Source organism: Panulirus ornatus, chromosome 10 (assembly GCF_036320965.1).
Source record: "Panulirus ornatus isolate Po-2019 chromosome 10, ASM3632096v1, whole genome shotgun sequence".
In the NCBI taxonomy this organism is placed as follows: domain Eukaryota; kingdom Metazoa; phylum Arthropoda; class Malacostraca; order Decapoda; family Palinuridae; genus Panulirus; species Panulirus ornatus.
Window position 1 is genome coordinate 28,432,896 of NC_092233.1, and position 19,856 is coordinate 28,452,751.

The window sequence follows — 19,856 nt, forward strand, 5'->3', positions numbered from 1 at the left end:
GAATAAGAGCAAGGTTATTAGGTACAGTAGGGTTGAGGGTCAAGTCAATTGGGAGGTGAGTTTGAATGGAGAAAAACTGGAGGAAGTGAAGTGTTTTAGATATCTGGGAGTGGATCTGGCAGCGGATGGAACCATGGAAGCGGAAGTGGATCATAGGGTGGGGGAGGGGGCGAAAATTCTGGAGGCCTTGAAGAATGTGTGGAAGTCGAGAACATTATCTCGGAAAGCAAAAATGGGTATGTTTGAAGGAATAGTGGTTCCAACAATGTTGTATGGTTGCGAGGCGTGGGCTATGGATAGAGGAGGATGGATGTGCTGGAAATGAGATGTTTGAGGACAATGTTTGGTGTGAGGTGGTTTGATCGAGTGAGTAACGTAAGGGTAAGAGAGATGTGTGGAAATAAAAAGAGCGTGGTTGAGAGAGCAGAAGACGGTGTTTTGAAGTGGTTTGGGCACATGGAGAGGATGAGTGAGGAAAGATTGACCAAGAGGATATATGTGTCGGAGGTGGAGGGAGCAAGGAGATGAGGGAGACCAAATTGGAGGTGGAAAGATGGAGTGAAAAAGATTTTGTGTGATCGGAGCCTGAACATGCAGGAGGGTGAAAGGAGGGCAAGGAATAGAGTGAATTGGATCGATGTGGTATACCGGGGTTGACGTGCTGTCAGTGGATTGAATCGGGGCATGTGAAGCGTCTGGGGTAAACCATGGAAAGCTGTGTAGGTATGTATATTTGCGTGTGTGGACGTATGTATATACATGTGTATGGGGGGGGGGTTGGGCCATTTCTTTCGTCTGTTTCCTTGCGCTACCTCGCAAACGCGGGAGACAGCGACAATGTATAAAAAAAAAAATATATATATATATATATATATATATATATATATATATATATATATATATATATATATATATATATATTATATTTATATTTATTTTGCTTTGTCGCTGTCTCCTGCGTTTGCGAGGTAGCGCAAGGAAACAGACGAAAGAAATGGCCCAACCCACCCCCACACACAATGTATACACACACACGTCCACACACGCAAATATACATACCTATACATCTCAATGTACACATATATACACATACACAGACACATACATATATACCCATGCACACAATTCACACTGTCTGCCCCCATTCACTCCCATCGCCACCTCGCCACACATGGAATACCTTCCCCCTCCCCCTTCATGTGTGCTAGGTAGCACTAGGAAAAGACAACAAAGGCCCCATTCGTTCACACTCAGTCTCTAGCTGCCACGCAATAATGCCCGAAACCACAGCTCCCTTTCCACATCCAGGCCCCACACAACTTTCCATGGTTTACGCCAGACGCTTCACATGCCCTGATTCAATCCACTGACAGCACGTCAACCCCGGTATACCACATCGATCCAACTCACTCTATTCCTTGCCCTCCTTTCACCCTCCTGCATGTTCAGGCCCCGATCACACAAAATCTTTTTCACTCCATCTTTCCACCTCCAATTTGGTCTCCCACTTCTCCTCGTTCCCTCCACCTCCGACACATATATCCTCTTTCTCAATCTTTCCTCACTCACTCTCTCCATGTGCCCAAACCATTTCAAAACACCCTCTTCTGCTCTCTCAACCACGCTCTTTTTATTTCCACACATCTCTCTTACCCTTACATTACTTACTCGATCAAACCACCTCACACCACACATTGCCCTCAAACATCTCATTTCCAGCACATCCACCCTCCTGCGCACAACTCAATCCATAGCCCACGCGTCGCAACCATACAACATTGTTGGAACCACTATTCCTTCAAACATACCCATTTTTGCTTTCCGAGATAATGTTCTCGACTTCCACACATTCTTCAAGGCTCCCAGGATTTTCGCCCCCTCCCCCACCCTATGATTCACTTCCGCTTCCATGGTTCCATCCGCTGCCAGATCCACTCCCAGATATCTAAAACACTTTACTCCCTCCAGTTTTTCTCCATTCAAACTTACCTCCCAATTGACTTGACCCTCAACCCTACTGTACCTAATAACCTTGCTCTTATTCACATTTACTCTTAACTTTCTTCTTTCACACACTTTACCAAACTCAGTCACCAGCTTCTGCAGTTTCTCACATAAATCAGCCACCAGCGCTGTATCATCAGTCAACGACAACTGACTCACTTCCCAAGCTCTCTCATCCACAACAGACTTCATACTTGCCCCTCTTTCCAAAACTCTTGCATTCACCTCCCTAACAACCCCATCCATAAACAAATTAAACAACCATGGAGACATCACACACCCCTGCCGCAAACCTACATTCACTGAGAACCAATCACTTTCCTCTCTTCCTACACGTACACATGCCTTACATCCTCGATAAAAACTTTTCACTGCTTCTAACAACTTGCCTCCCACACCATATTTTTTTTTTTTTTTGCTTTGTCGCTGTCTCCCGCGTTTGCGACGGTGCGCAAGGAAACAGACGAAAGAAATGGCCCAACCCACCCCCATCCACATGTATATACATACGTCCACACACGCAAATATACATACCTACACAGCTTTCCATGGTTTACCCCAGACGCTTCACATGCCCTGATTCAATCCACTGACAGCACGTCAACCCCGGTATACCACATCGCTCCAATTCACTCTATTCCTTGCCCTCCTTTCACCCTCCTGCATGTTCAGGCCCCGATCACACAAAATCTATTTCACTCCATCTTTCCACCTCCAATTTGGTCTCCCACTTCTCCTCGTTCCCTCCACCTCCGACACATATATCCTCTTGGTCAATCTTTCCTCTCTCATTCTCTCCATGTGCCTAAACCATTTCAAAACACCCTCTTCTGCTCTCTCAACCACGCTCTTTTTATTTCCACACATCTCTCTTACCCTTACGTTACTTACTCGATCAAACCACCTCATACCACACATTGTCCTCAAACATCTCATTTCCAGCACATCCATCCTCCTGCGCACAACTCTATCCATAGCCCACGCCTCGCAACCATACAACATTGTTGGAACCACTATTCCTTCAAACATACCCATTTTTGATTTCCGAGATAATGTTCTCGACTTCCACACATTTTTCAACGCTCCCAGGATTTTCGCCCCCTCCCCCACCCTATGATCCACTTCCGCTTCCATGGTTCCATCCGCTGCCAGATCCACTCCCAGATATCTAAAACACTTTACATCCTCCAGTTTTTCTCCATTCAAACTTACCTCCCAAATGACTTGACCCTCAACCCTACTGTACCTAATAACCTTGCTCTTTTTCACATTTACTCTTAACTTTCTTCTTTCACACACTTTACCAAACTCAGTCACCAGCTTCTGCAGTTTCTCACATGAATCAGTCACCAGCGCTGTATCATCAGCGAACAACAACTGACTCACTTCCCAAGCTCTCTCATCCCCAACAGACTTCATACTTGCCCCTCTTTCCAAAACTCTTGCATTTACCTCCCTAACAACCCCATCCATAAACAAAATAAACAACCATGGATACATCACACACCCCTGCCGCAAACCTACATTCACTGAGAACCAATCACTTTCCTCTCTTCCTACACGTACACATGCCTTACATCCTCGATAAAAACTTTTCACTGCTTCTAACAACTTGCCTCCCACACCATATATTCTTAATACCTTCCACAGAGCATCTCTATCAACTCTATCATATGCCTGCTCCAGATCCATAAATGCTACATACAAATCCATTTGCTTTTCTAAGTATTTTTCACATACATTCTTCAAAACAAACAGGTCACAGTGGTGCTCGTGATCTAGTAAATGCAGGAAGCCACAGAAAGATAAACTTATCGTGATTCAGTTTTTTCCTGATGAATACATTTCAAAACATATTTTACATTTCACTGATTCCTTTTTATGATTTTCTTCATTTTCAAAGGAAATTTTCTCAGCTTGGATCTTACGTGAGGCTTTGAGCCACGGAGTCATACATAGTGTGTTCAACGTTTATATTGTGTACGAGAGGTTCTAGATTTGTGTCTTGCATAGGGTGTCCAGCTTTGTGTCTTACATAGTGTGTCCAGCTTTGTGTCTTACATAGTGTGTCCAGCTTTGTGTCTTACATAGTGTGTCCAGCCTTGTGTCTTACATAGGGTGTCCAGCTTTGTGTCTTACATAGGGTGTCCAGCTTTGTGTCTTACATAGTGTGTCCAGCTTTGTGTCTTACATAGGGTGTCCAGCTTTGTGTCTTACATAGTGTGTCCAGCTTTGTGTCTTACATAGTGTGTCCAGCTTTGTGTCTTACATAGTGTGTCCAGCTTTGTGTCTTACATAGGGTGTCCAGCTTTGTGTCTTACATAGGGTGTCCAGCTTTGTCTTACATAGGGTGTCCAGTTTTGTGTCTTACATAGTGTGTCCAGCTTTGTGTCTTACATAGGATGTCCGGCATTGTGTCTTACATAGTGTGTCCAGCTTTGTCTTACATAGTGTGTCCAGCTTTGTCTTACATAGTGTGTCCAGCTTTGTCTTACATAGTGTGTCCGGCTTTGTGTCTTACATAGTGTGTCCAGCTTTCTCTTACATAGTGTGTCCAGCTTTGTCTTACATAGTGTGTCCGGCTTTGTGTCTTACATAGTGTGTCCGGCTTTGTCTTACATAGGGTGTCCAGCTTTGTCTTACATAGTGTGTCCAGCTTTGTGTCGTACACAGGGTGTTCCAGCTTTGTGTCATACAAAGGGTGTTCCAACTTTGTGTCGTACACAATGTGATCCCGGCATGTGTCATACACAGGGTTTTCCCGCCTTGTGTCATACATAGGGTGTTCCCGCCTGATGTCATACATAGGGTGTTCCCGTCTTGTGTCTTACATGGATGTTCCCTCCTCGTCATACATAGGGTGTTCCCGCCTTGTGTCATACAAAGGGTGTCCCCTACCTTGTGTCATACATAGGGTTTTCCCGCCTTGTGTCATACATAGGGTTTTCCCGCCTTGTTTCATACATAGGGTGTCCCTTCCTTGTGTCATACATAGGGTGTTCCCGCCTTGTGTCATACATAGGGTGTTCCTGCCTTGTGTCATACATAGGGTGTTCCCGCCTTGTGTCATACATAGAGTTTTCCCGCCTTGTGTCATACATAGGGTGTTCCCGCCTTGTGTCATACATAGGGTGTTCCCGCGTTGTGTCATACAAAGGGTGTCCCCTCCTTGTGTCATACATAGGGTGTTCCTGCCTTGTGTCATACATAGGGTGTTCCTGCCTTGTGTCATACATAGGGTGTTCCTCCTTCTCAAGCTCACTTACTCTCACCACCCTCTTCACCCCAACATTCACTCTTCTTTTCTGAAAACCCATACAAATCTTCACCTTAGCCTCCACAAGATAATGATCAGACATCCCTCCAGTTGCACCTCTCAGCACATTAACATCCAAAAGTCTCTCTTTCGCACGCCTGTCAATTAACACGTAATCCAATAACGCTCTCTGGCCATCTCTCCTACTTACATAAGTATACTTATGTATATCTCGCTTTTTAAACCAGGTATTCCCAATCATCAGTCCTTTTTCAGCACATAAATCTACAAGCTCTTCACCATTTCCATTTACAACACTGAACACCCCATGTATACCAATTATTCCCTCAACTGCCACATTACTCACCTTTGCTTTCAAATCACCCATCACTATGACCCGGTCTCGTGCATCAAAACCACTAACACACTCATTCAGCTGCTCCCAAAACACTTGCCTCTCTTGATCTTTCTTCTCATGCCCAGGTGCATATGCACCAATAATCACCCACCTCTCTCCATCAACTTTCAGTTTTACCCATATTAATCGAGAATTTACTTTCTTACACTCTATCACATACTCCCACAACTCCTGTTTCAGGAGTATTGCTACTCCTTCCCTTGCTCTTGTCCTCTCACTAACCCCTGACTTTACTCCCCAGACATTCCCAAACCACTCTTCCCCTCTACCCTTGAGCTTCGTTTCACTCAGAGCCAAAACATCCAGGTTCCTTTCCTCAAACATACTACCTATCTCTCCTTTTTTCACATCTTGGTTACATTCACACACATTTAGGCACCCCACTCTGAGCCTTCGAGGAGGATGAGCACTCCCCGCGTGACTCCTTCTTCTGTTTCCCATTTTAGAAAGTTAATACAAGGAGGGGAGGATTTCTGGCCCCCCGCTCCCGTCCCCTCTAGTCGCTTTCCACGACACGCGAGGAATACGTGGGAAGTATTCTTTCACCCCTATCCCCAGGGATAATATACATATATATATACATATACACATACACACACATACACATACATACGCACATATACACACACACACACATACATATATATACATATGAGAAATGTAAGAAACAATTTAGAAAACTGAAACTTCTAACTTGAAATGAATGAAAAAAAAGAATGTCACATAATGGTTCAACCTCTGGCTATGGAAAAAAGGAAATGTATAATTTATTTACACAAACGTCAATAGCAGTTCTCATCAATTTAACCACTGTATCAATAAGCTTCAATGTCTAAGCTACATTTTTCTCCAATTTCACTATTTCTCCAATTTCACTATATATATATATATATATATATATATATATATATATATATATATATATATATATATATATATATATATATATACTGGTGTAAATATAATTATTTGCGAACCTGAAACTAAACTGCTGTCGAGTCTCTCTCTCTCTCTCTCTCTCTCTCTCTCTCTCTCTCTCTCTCTCTCTCTCTCTCTCTCTCTCTCTCTCTCTCTCTCTCTCTCTCTCTCTCTCTTTCGTGTTTTCTAACTGTCTATATTAGTAAATTTTTCCATTTAAAGAAAAGTAATTTGCTTCATTCTTAGCTGAACGTTTGCCCACGAGTACAGTTGTATCCATTACTTCGTGTGAAATCTGTCTGACAGGTCAAGTCTTAAACGAAGCTTAGATTGTCCAAAAATTTTGTAGATTTTCAATATTTGCATCAAATCGCCTCTCCGTCCGTCGTGGTGTCAGCCGCTGTCGTGGGATTTGTTTCTCTGTCCGGGAATCTTGGATGCACCTTGTGGTTGTGTTGTATCCATTGTACTCATATATTTTCTCAAGTAGGTTGACGAAAACTGGACACAGTGTTCATGGTGAGGACGCAACAGTGAATTTTTAAGACTGAAGATTAGTTTTTTGACTTCCTATGCGCTACCCAGATTTGATTTTTTTTTTTTATGTGTGTGTGTGTGTGTGTGTGTGTGTGTGTGTGTTGGTCATCCAGGAACTTAACGCATCAGTATTTTTCATCATGTTACGTAGGTCACCAGAGTTCACACTTCCGATGCGTAAAACTTTGTGATTATTGTCATTGACGTTCCTGTGCCACACGTGAGGCCACTACACCAGTTCTTTTCCATCAGCTCACAACTGTGTTAGTTTAGCTCTTTGCTGTCGTTATATTTCCAAAGTTAATGTCGTCTGCGAATTCTGGTATTTGACACCGTAATCCATTACGTGTCGCTGGTGCGAGTCATAAACAAATTGGTTTTCATGATTGATCTTCGGAGCTCATCCAGGCGTTTGGGACTCAGAGTTTGTGGTGTTGATTGCGTGGTCTACAGGACAGAGTGGAGGATATGGGTATCACATGGATATGTTATTACAGAAGTGACTTGTCGTGATTTTGAACAGGAGGAAACGGGTGACATGAAGAAATTCAGGGAGAAATTGGGTCTTTAGATTCATCCAGTTTACTACCTCTCTATTCTGAGATGCTACACATACGTCCTAACTGAGAGAATATATGTTTAGTACGTGAAGGAGAACGAGTGTTGTGGTAAGGAGCTGAAGGGGGGAGGAAGGTGTCTTTAGGCATAAGATTCAACAGGGCCAAAACCTGGTGAGAGATCCACTGTGGAGAGGATAATGAGAGTAGGCTGTTTGACGGAACAGTGAGGAACGCCACTGCATTCTGGAATGATGAACTGCTTACTCTCATCCATCATACGTCTTAAGTTTGTCGTAAACCAGGATTTCTCCAGATATAAGCTAAGAATGGAATGGAGATATGAGTGACTTACAGACGTACCTTGAATGATGATTGGCATAAGAGTGGCAACTACAGGCGTTAAGCTAATTGGATAATGATTCCCAAGCAGAAACTTGTTACTTCCTTTGTATATTAAGGTTACACTGACATTCTTCAGGTCTTCTGTAACTTTCCTTGTAACGTGTGACTTATTGAAGAGAGAAATCAGAGATTTAAATGTATCTCATTTGCAGCTTTTTTTAACTCGTTTTCAAATGATATATTATTTATTCCATTTAATGCTGACATTTTGTCTATATCTTTTATATCAGTAAGTTGCAAGATATTCCCATCCACCGTCAGTAAGACCGGATCTAGAAGAGCAGATGTGTCGTCTCTGGTAAAGACTGACGACACATCTTCCTGGTGCAGTTGTGGAGGATGTGTGGGCAGGTCAGGCGGTGCTTGTGGTGGCGGAGGACAGGTCAGAACAGGTCATGTTAAACATTGTGGCTCATCAGCAGGTCCAGGTCAGGTTGGGGTCCAGCAGGCTGACCTAGGTCAGGAGGCCAGTCATCAGGGTGTCCAGCAGACGCTGGTGGAGATGTGAGCCAGAAGTGTACCTCACTCTCCACCATCGTCCACACAACAACAGCTGGCGACTCTAACCTGGGGATGACAAGGACAATTATTACCTTCATAAATGACACTCGCCAGTTATCTGCTGCGGGAATGTACCACAACAACGACCCCAAAAGATTAAACAAACAATAAAAACAAGGTTATAGATACTCACACTATATTCCGATGTTACATTGCGCTGTGAAGCAACTGGTGAAGTTGGCCAGTCGCTGTTCCACATCTGCCAGAATATTGTATTGTAGAGACATTTTGTTCTTTCCCACAGTTCCGTGTCCATGTAATCAATATGGTAATTATGTCACAGAAAAATGAGAAAAATATACATGATACAGAAGGTGAGAGAAGGATCAACTGACCTTTCATTGTCGTCAGGCTGGATGTGTTCAGGCTCTGGAGGCATTCGAACCTGCTTGCCAGCTGGGTTTCCAGACAGCCGATGACTTTGGTTAGTTGGTTAAAGGTGTCACCGCCACCGCCAGACGTCGAGTGTGATTGTAAGCAATGATACATGAGAGGTTTCTACATCTCATTAATGGTAACATAAATGTAGTTATAATAATGTATGTATATTTTTGTATGTTAGCTGAGACTGCGCAGGCTGCTGACGCCTTAATCAAGGCCATCCCATTAACGCTATATTTGAATAAATAATTGAATGAATCATGTATATATATATATATATATATATATATATATATATATATATATATATATATATATATATACATATATATATAATATATATATATATATTAGATCTCCGTTTTCCGCGACAGCGGGGTAGCGCCATTAAACAGACGAAGAATGGGCCATCCTCTCATTTACACATAAACGTCCATACACGCACATATACATATAAACATATACACTTATACATTCTCGTACAGACATCTACATATATACACATGTACATGCTCATGCTTGCCCTCATCCACTCCTGGCGCAACCCCGCCCCACAGGAAACAGTATCGCTGCCCCTCGCTTCAGCGAGGTAGCGCCAGGAAAACAGACAAAAAGGACACACTCATTCACACTCACGCTCTAGCTGTCATGTGTGATGCACCGAAACCACGGCTCCTATCCACCTCCAGGCCTCTTAGACCTTTCTATGGTTTACCCAAGACGTTTCACATGCCCTTGTTCAGTCCATTGGAAGCACGTCGACCCCAGTATACCACATCGTTCCAATTCACTCGATTCCTTGCACGCCTTTCACCCTCCTGTACGTTCAGGCCCCGATTGCTCAAAGTCTTTTTCATTCCATCCTTCCACCTCCAGGTTGGTCCTCCGCTTCTCCTTGTCCTCTCCACTTCTGACACATATATCCTCTTTGTCAATCTTTCCTCACTCATTCTCTCCATACGTCCAAACCATTTCAACACACCCTCTTCTGCTGTCTCAACCGCACTCTCTCTGCTTCCACACATCTCTCTTACCCTTCATTACTTACTCGACCAAACCACCTCACACCATATATTGTCTTCATACATTTCATTTCCAACCTATCCACCCTCATCCGCACAACCCTATCTATAGCCCATGCCTTGCAACCATATAATATTGTTGGACTACTATTCCTTCAAGCATACCCATTTTTGCTCTCCGAGATAACGTTCTCTCCTTCCACACATTCTTCATCGTTAGAAGCAGTGAAAAGTTTTTATCGAGGATGTAAGGCATGTGTACGTGTAGAAAGAGAGGAAAGTGATTGGTTCTCAGTCAATGTAGGTTTGCGGCAGGGGTGTGTGATGTCTCCATGGTTGTTTAATTTGTTTATGGATGTGGTTGTTAGGGAGGTGAATGCAAGAGTTTTGGAAAGAGGGGCAAGTATGAAGTCTGTTGGGGATGAGAGAGCTTGGGAAGTGAGTCAGTTGTTGTTCGCTGATGATACAGCGCTGGTGGCTGATTCATGTGAGAAACTGCAGAAGCTGGTGACTGAGTTTGGTAAAGTGTGTGAAAGAAGAAAGTTAAGAGTAAATGTGAATAAGAGCAAGGCTATTAAGTACAGTAGGGTTGAGGGTCAAGTCAGTTGGGAGGTAAGTTTGAATGGAGAAAAACTGGAGGAAGTAAAGTGTTTTAGATATCTGGGAGTGGATCTGGCAGCGGATGGAACCATGGAAGCGGAAGAGAATCATAGGGTGGGGGAGGGGGCGAAAATCCTGGGAGCCTTGAAGAATGTGTGGGAGTCGAGAACATTATCTCGGAAAGCAAAAATGGGTATGTTTGAAGGAACAATGTTGTATGGTTGCGAGACGTGGGCTATGGATAGAGTTGTGCGTAGGAGGGTGGATATGCTGGAAATGAGATGTTTGAGGACAATGTGTGGTGTGATGTGGTTTGATCGAGTAAGTAATGTAAGGGTAAGAGAGATGTGTGGAAATAAAAAGAGCGTGGTTGAGAGAGCAGAAGAGGGTGTTTTGAAATGGTTTGGGCACATGGAGAGAATTAGTGAGGAAAGATTGACCAAGAGGATATATGTGTCGGAGGTGGAGGGAACGAGGAGAAGTGGGAGACGAAATTGGAGGTGGAAAGATGGAGTGAAAAAGATTTTGAGTGATCGGGGCCTGAACATGTAGGAGGGTGAAAGGCGGGCAAGGAATGGAGTGAATTGGATCGATGTGGTATACCGGGGTTGACGTGCTGTCAGTGGATTGAATCAGGGCATGTGAAGCGTCTGGGGTAAACCATGGAAAGTTGTGTGGGGCCTGGATGTGGAAAGGGAGCTGTGGTTTCGGGCATTATTGCATGACAGATAGAGACTGAGTGTGAACGAATGGGGCCTTTGTTGTCTTTTCTTAGCGCTACCTCGCAACACATGAGGGGGGAGGGGGATGGTATTCCATGTGTGGCGAGATGGCGATGGGAATGAATAAAGGCAGACAGTGTGAATTGTGTGCATGGGTATATATGTATGTGTCTGTGTGTGTATATATACGTGTACATTGAGATATATAGGTATGTATATTTGCGTGTGTGGACGTTTATGTATATACATGTGTATGGGGGTGGGTTGGGCCATTTCTTTCGTCTGTTTCCTTGGGCTACCTCGCAAACGTGGGAGACAGCGACAAAGCAAAATAAATAAATGATATATATATATATATATATATATATATATATATATATATATATATATATATATATATATATATATATATATATATATATATTGGAAAGGATCACAATTTTGCGCGTGATCAAGATATTCCTATGAGTCCACGGGGAAAATGAAACACGAAAAGTTTCCAAGTGCACTTTCGTGTAATAATCACATCATCAGGGGAGACAGAAGAGAGGAATATCAACTGACTGTTATATTCCTCTATTGAAGTTTATTGATGCAGTGGTTAAATTGATGAGAACTGCTATTGACGTTTGTGTAAATAAATTATACATTTCCTTTTTCCATAGCCAGAGGTTGAACCATTATGTGACATTCATTTTTCATTCATTTCAAGCTAGAAGTTTCAGTTTTCTAAATTGTTTCTTACATTTTTCATATGTATATATATGTATGTGTGTGTGTGTGTATATGTGCGTGTGTATGTGTGTGTATGTGTATATGTATATATATATGTATATTATCCCTGGTGATAGGGGTGAAAGAATACTTCCCACGTATTCCTCGCGTGTCGTAGAAAGCGACTAGAGGGGACGGGAGCGGGGGGCCAGAAATCCTCCCCTCCTTGTATTAACTTTCTAAAATGGGAAACAGAAGAAGGAGTCACGCGGGGAGTGCTCATCCTCCTCGAAGGCTCAGAGTGGGGTGACTAAATGTGTGTGGATGTAACCAAGATGTGAAAAAAGGAGAGATAGGTAGTATGTTTGAGGAAAGGAACCTGGATGTTTTGGCTCTGAGTGAAACGAAGCTCAAGGGTAAAGGGGAAGAGTGGTTTGGGAATGGCTGGGGAGTAAAGTCAGGGGTTAGTGAGAGGACAAGAGCAAGGGAAGGAGTAGCAATACTCCTGAAACAGGAGTTGTGGGAGTATGTGATAGAATGTAAGAAAGTAAATTCTCGATTAATATGGGTAAAACTGAAAGTTGATGGAGAGAGGTGGGTGATTATTGGTGCATATGCACCTGGGCATGAGAAGAAAGATCATGAGAGGCAAGTGTCTTGGGAGCAGCTGAATGAGTGTGTCTGTGGTTTTGATGCACGAGACCGGGTTATAGTGATGGGTGATTTGAATGCAAAGGTGAGTAATGTGGCAGTTGAGGGAATAATTGGTATACATGGGGTGTTCAGTGTTGTAAATGGAAATGGTGAAGAGCTTGTAGATTTATGTGCTGAAAAAGGACTGATGATTGGGAATACCTGGTTTAAAAAGAGAGATATACATAAGTATACTTATGTAAGTAGGAGAGATGGCCAGAGAGCGTTATTGGATTACGTGTTAATTGACAGGCGTGCGAAAGAGAGACTTTTGGATGTTAATGTGCTGAAAGATGCAACTGGAGGGATGTCTGATCATTATCTTGTGGAGGCTAAGGTGAAGATTTGTATGGGTTTTCAGAAAAGAAGAGTGAATGTTGGGGTGAAGAGGGTGGTGAGAGTAAGTGAGCTTGGGAAGGAGACCTGTGTGAGGAAGTACCAGGAGAGACTGAGTACAGAATGGAAAAAGGTGAGAACAATGGAAGTAAGGGGAGTGGGGGAGGAATGGGATGTATTTAGGGAATCAGTGATGGATTGCGCAAAAGATGCTTGTGGCATGAGAAGAGTGGGAGGTGGGTTGATTAGAAAGGGTAGTGAGTGGTGGGATGAAGAAGTAAGAGTATTAGTGAAAGAGAAGAGAAGAGGCATTTGGACGATTTTTGCAGGGAAAAAATGCAATTGAGTGGGAGATGTATAAAAGAAAGAGACAGGAGGTCAAGAGAAAGGTGCAAGAGGTGAAAAAAAGGGCAAATGAGAGTTGGGGTGAGAGAGTATCATTAAATTTTAGGGAGAATAAAAAGATGTTCTGGAAGGAGGTAAATAAAGTGCGTAAGACAAGGGAGCAAATGGGAACTTCAGTGAAGGGCGCAAATGGGGAGGTGATAACAAGTAGTGGTGATGTGAGAAGGAGATGGAGTGAGTATTTTGAAGGTTTGTTGAATGTGTTTGATGATAGAGTGGCAGATATAGGGTGTTTTGGTCGAGGTGGTGTGCAAAGTGAGAGGGTTAGGGAAAATGATTTGGTAAACAGAGAAGAGGTAGTGTAAGCTTTGCGGAAGATGAAAGCCGGCAAGGCAGCAGGTTTGGATGGTATTGCAGTGGAATTTATTAAAAAAGGGGGTGACTGTATTGTTGACTGGTTGGTAAGGTTATTTAATGTATGTATGACTCATGGTGAGGTGCCTGAGGATTGGCGGAATGCGTGCATAGTGCCATTGTACAAAGGCAAAGGGGATAAGAGTGAGTGCTCAAATTACAGAGGTATAAGTTTGTTGAGTATTCCTGGTAAATTATATGGGAGGGTATTGATTGAGAGGGTGAAGGCATGTACAGAGCATCAGATTGGGGAAGAGCAGTGTGGTTTCAGAAGTGGTAGAGGATGTGTGGATCAGGTGTTTGCTTTGAAGAATGTATGTGAGAAATACTTAGAAAAGCAAATGGATTTGTATGTAGCATTTATGGATCTGGAGAAGGCATATGATAGAGTTGATAGAGATGCTCTGTGGAAGGTATTAAGAATATATGGTGTGGGAGGAAAGTTGTTAGAAGCAGTGAAAAGTTTTTATCGAGGATGTAAGGCATGTGTACGTGTAGGAAGAGAGGAAAGTGATTGGTTCTCAGTGAATGTAGGTTTGCGGCAGGGGTGTGTGATGTCTCCATGGTTGTTTAATTTGTTTATGGATGGGGTTGTTAGGGAGGTAAATGCAAGAGTTTTGGAAAGAGGGGCAAGTATGAAGTCTGTTGGGGATGAGAGAGCTTGGGAAGTGAGTCAGTTGTTGTTCGCTGATGATACAGCGCTGGTGGCTGATTCATGTGAGAAACTGCAGAAGCTGGTGACTGAGTTTGGTAAAGTGTGTGGAAGAAGAAAGTTAAGAGTAAATGTGAATAAGAGCAAGGTTATTAGGTACAGTAGGGTTGAGGGTCAAGTCAATTGGGTGGTGAGTTTGAATGGAGAAAAACTGGAGGAAGTGAAGTGTTTTAGATATCTGGGAGTGGATCTGTCACCGGATGGAACCATGGAAGCGGAAGTGGATCATAGGGTGGGGGAGGGGGCGAAAATTCTGGGGGCCTTGAAGAATGTGTGGAAGTCGAGAACATTATCTCGGAAAGCAAAAATGAGTATGTTTGAAGGAATAGTGGTTCCAACAATGTTGTATGGTTGCGAGGCGTGGGCTATGGATAGAGTTGTGCGCAGGAGGATGGATGTGCTGGAAATGAGATGTTTGAGGACAATGTGTGGTGTGAGGTGGTTTGATCGAGTGAGTAACGTAAGGGTAAGAGAGATGTGTGGAAATAAAAAGAGCGTGGTTGAGAGAGCAGAAGAGGGTGTTTTGAAGTGGTTTGGGCACATGGAGAGAATGAGTGAGGAAAGATTGACCAAGAGGATATATGTGTCGGAGGTGGAGGGAACGAGGAGAAGAGGGAGACCAAATTGGAGGTGGAAAGATGGAGTGAAAAAGATTTTGTGGGATCGGGGCCTGAACATGCAGGAGGGTGAAAGGAGGGCAAGGAATAGAGTGAATTGGAGCGATGTGGTATACCGGGGTTGACGTGCTGTCAGTGGATTGAATCAAGGCATGTGAAGCGTCTGGGGTAAACCATGGAAAGCTGTGTAGGTATGTATATTTGCGTGTGTGGACGTATGTATATACATGTGTATGGGGGGGGGGGGTTGGGCCATTTCTTTCGTCTGTTTCCTTGCGCTACCTCGCAAACGCGGGAGACAGCGACAAAGTATAATAAATATATATATATATATATATATATATATATATATATATATATATATATATATATATATATATATATTTAAACCAGGGATTCCCAATCACCAGTCTTTTTTCAGCACATGAATCCACAAGCTCTTAACCATTACCAATCACGACACTGAAAACCCAGTGACACCAGTTGTACCCTAGGAGGGTGCTGATTGAGAGGGTGGAGGCATGTACAAAGCATCAGATTGGGGAAGAGCAGTGTGGTTTCAGAAGTGGTAGAGGATGTGTGGATCAGGTGTTTGCTTTGAAGAATGTATGTGAGAAATACCTAGGAAAAGAGATGGATTTGTATGTAGCATTTATGGATCTGGATAAGGCATATGATAGGGTGGAAAGAGATGCTTTGTGGAAGGTTTTAAGAGTATATGGGGTGGGAGGCAAGTTGCCAGAAGCAGTGAAAAGTTTTTTTCGAGGATGTAAGGCATGTGTACGTGTAGGAAGAGAGGAAAGTGATTGGTTCTCAGTGGATGTCGATGTTTAGGGAGGTGAATGCAAGAGAGGGGCAAGTATGCAGTCTATTCTGGATGAGAGGGCTTGGGAAGCGAGTCAGTTGTTTTTGGCTAATAATACAGCGCTGGTGGCTGATTCAGGTGAGAAACTGCAGAAGTTGGTGACTGAGATTGGTAAAGTGTGTGAAAGAAGAAAGTTGAGAGTAAATGTGAATATGAGCAAGGTTATTAGGCTCAGTAGGGTTGAGGGACAAGTTCATTGGGTGGTAAGTTGGAATGGAGTAAAAATGTAGGAAGTGAAGTGTTTTAGATATCTGGGAGTGGAATTAGCGGCGGATGGAACCATGGAAACGGAAGTGAATCACAGGGTGGGTGACGGAGCGAAGGTTCTAGGAGCGTTGAAGAATTTGTGGAAGACTAGAACCTTACCTTGGAGAGCAAAACTGGTTATGTTTGAAAGAATAGTGGTTCCAACAATGTTATATGGTTGCGAGACGTGGGCTATAGATAAGGTTGTGCGGAGGAGGTTGGATGTGTTCGCAAGGAAATGTTTGAGGTCAGTATGTGGTGTGAGGTGGTTTGACCGAGTAAATAACGAAAAAGGTGAGAGAGATGTGTGGTAATGAAAAGAGTGTGGTTGAGAGAGGAGAAGAGGGTGCGTTGAAATGGTTTGGACAAATGGAGAGAATGAGTGAGGAAAGATTGACAAAGAGGATATATGTGTCAGAGGTGGAGAGAAGAAGAAGCGGGAGACCGAATTGGAGGTGGAAGGATGGAGTGAAAAAGATTCTGAGCGATCGGAGCCTAAACATACAGGAGTGTGAAAGGCGTGCAAGGAATAGAGTGAATTAGAATTATGTGGTATACCCGAGTCGACGTGTTATCAGTGAATTGAACCAGGGCATGTGAAACGTCTGGGGTAAACTAATGAGAAGTCTGTGGGGCCTGGATGTGGAAAGGAAGCTGTGGTTTCGGTGTATTACACATGACAGCTGGAGACTGAGTGTGAACGAATATGGCCTTTTTTGTCTCTTCCTGACGCTGCCCTGCTGGGAAGGGGTGGTTACTATTTCGTTTGTGGCGGGGTTACGACGGGAATGGATGAAGGCAGCAAGTATGGATATGTGCATGTGTATATATGTATATGTCTATGTATAAATACGTTGAAATGTATATGTATGTATATGTATGTATATGTGTGTGGGGGGGTTTATGTATATACATGTGTATGTGGATAGATTGGGCCATTCCTTATCTGTTTCCTTGTGCTACCTCGCTAACACGAGAGACTGCGGTTAAATGATAAATACATAATTGCAGTTGCAGTCTCAGCTATCTAGGAAAAAAAAAGAAATTGGTATCGTGATTGGGCGTAAATCATGACCTAAGAAGAGTTATTCCCTCAAGTGGCCTCAGATGACCGGAGGAGGTAGGTTAGGTTAGGTTAGGTTAGCATCCTATAATGCATAGGTGGATACCAGTCCTCTAGTTCTCGTGACTTACCTTCTCCCAGCCTTATCATTCGTCGGAAGCTGAATGGTCCAAAAAACCCATCAACTGCCATCAACAGAGTCGACGTTAGGAGGAGCGTGACCAGCAGCCTCATGGCTTTCGTTTTACGTCGGTTGACGTGAAGATATGCAGAACCTTCATGCAACTGTAGAGGCAGAGAACGTAATGTAATCAATTTGAATTATATTTTATTTAAGGATGGTACAAGGCTCATGTTCCTAAAGAACAAAATAGGATATCCACAGGATCCTCACGACCAGAATCAGGATCCTTGCGACCACCCGCAGGATCCTTACGACTAGTCGCAGGATCCTTACGACCTGCCGCAGGATCCTTACGACCTGCCGCAGGATCCTTACGACCTGTCGCAGGATCCTTACGACCAGAATCAGGATCCTTGCGACCACCCGCAGGATCCTTACGACCAGCCACAGGATCCTTACGACCAGTCGCAGGATCCTTACGACCAGTCGCACTACCCTGACCTTCCCACTACCATCAATGATGCCTCAGGTACAAGGATCCCTCGTACTCCACCTTCGCCAAGGTGCTGGCTCAGGACCCTAGTGAACGACTGGAGTGTGGAGGCGTCCTCCTCCTCCAGGCCAGACCCCTTGGGGTCCCAGAATATGAGTTTAGTCTGTGTGCACAAAAGAAGACATGGAAAAAGAACCTAGTTTTACAGAGTACTGTAAAAGGGTAGACATCCGTTCACCCTGGCAGGTTTTGAGACATGAGATGAACACACTGTGTTTTCTCCAGCAGGAAGCCAGAGTAGGATCACTGTATGTATTGTAAGGGACTCTTCAGGTACTACAGATATACTGTACTACGTCAAGAACTGTAAAGAAATTCGATACATGCGAAGTATGAGACTAGCCATCGTCAAGGATCAAGACTGAGTCAACCTGGTTTGTTCAGCCAAGGGAATTAGCAACATCATCTCACCGTGATCAGTAGCTGAAGGAGGTGTCGTTCACTTGGACCAGTAGCAGGAAATGAACTGAAGTTCAGCAACAGAAGCGGCAGTTCAGCGAAGGATCGGTGAAAGCACAAGCACTGCAACTGAGAACTGGTGCGACAGGGGAGGTGGATTGCGACAGAAGAGGTGGACACAGCGGGAGCCGTGCCGGGTTATATGCAGTTATTAATGCGTCACCACAGGCACCAACGCCTCTCCTAATGGTTGCCTTACACGCCTGGCGGCTGACAGCCAAGGTGTCACGATATCGTCGCATACGAAAGGTTATACAGAGGACGGACCAAGTCCAAGATACTACGTCACAGTAACACAAGAGCACTTCTGCTGCACCACACTAACTTCAACCATCATCTGACCTTCACATATTAGCTATGTATTGACAGTCCCTCAACACCATCTTAACTGTGACACACTACCTGTATATAGTCAGTCCCTCACTATCATCTTCACTGTCACTCACTATCGTCAGTCCCTCACTATCATCTTCACTGTCACTCACTATCGTCAGTCCCTCATTAATCATCTTCACTGTCACCCACTACCAGTATATCGTCAGTCCCTCACTAATCATCCTCACTATCACTCACTACCAGCATGTCATCAGTCCCTCACTAGTCATCTTCACTGTCAGTCACTACATATATATCGTCAGTTGCTTCAATACCCTCACACGGGGCAGCAGGGAAGCAAAGCTACTAAAAGTAATGAGGCGACCCTGGAATGTGTCAGCCTGTAGGGTTGGGTTTATGACCTAGATCTGTTGAATTCGACTCCACAAAGGAGGCGTTCTTGTAAGTTATTGATCCATCCCAAGTTGATGGAAAAGGGAGCAATGATTGTACAGTGGTAATATAGTTACTCTCAAGTCTATTTTTATCTTTTTGACATCACTGGAATATTTTTTTCATAATACTATTATAAATGAAACAATGATAATGAAATAGAGAAAATTTTCTAAACTCGACTGTTGTCGGCAAAAAAAAAAAAGAGAATCCGTTCAAGCATCTGACACTCTCAGGGTAAAATCATCTTACATCTGGTTGCTGCTACTAGTGTTTCTAACGGTTTGAGCACCGACACCCGCCTCGGTGTGCCGTAGGCTATTCACAAACATTTTCGGGACGATTTATGAAATATTGTTACTAAAGCAAATCATGGATGGGCAACTGAGGGATATGGTGTTAGTAACACAATATACCTCATTACCAGTAGGAAAACATCAGTGGTAGGTTTAAGGTTAGCTCAAGAGATCATTTTTAATCCCACTTCAAACCTTACATGTAACCGTTCTTGTACAGACCGTTTGGTTATGTTGAATCATATGAGTCGAGAAAGATTCAGTCCATAA

At 43.5% G+C, this 19,856-nt stretch overlaps 1 protein-coding gene and 1 long non-coding RNA gene across 8 annotated transcripts in view; one reads left to right on the plus strand and one right to left on the minus strand.

The window, feature by feature from the left end:
- The window catches only part of Lrp4 (LDL receptor related protein 4), a 497,094-nt gene that overhangs the window by 371,318 nt on the left and 105,920 nt on the right, over positions 1–19,856 (plus strand). The gene's annotated exons all lie outside the window — the stretch shown is intronic.
- Positions 8,256–18,954, minus strand: LOC139750860 (uncharacterized). Its single transcript, XR_011713237.1, has 5 exons — positions 18,475–18,954; positions 17,518–17,671; positions 8,992–9,075; positions 8,790–8,855; positions 8,256–8,662 (listed from the first exon to the last, which is right to left on the minus strand). It is a non-coding gene; the product is annotated as an uncharacterized lncRNA (long non-coding RNA).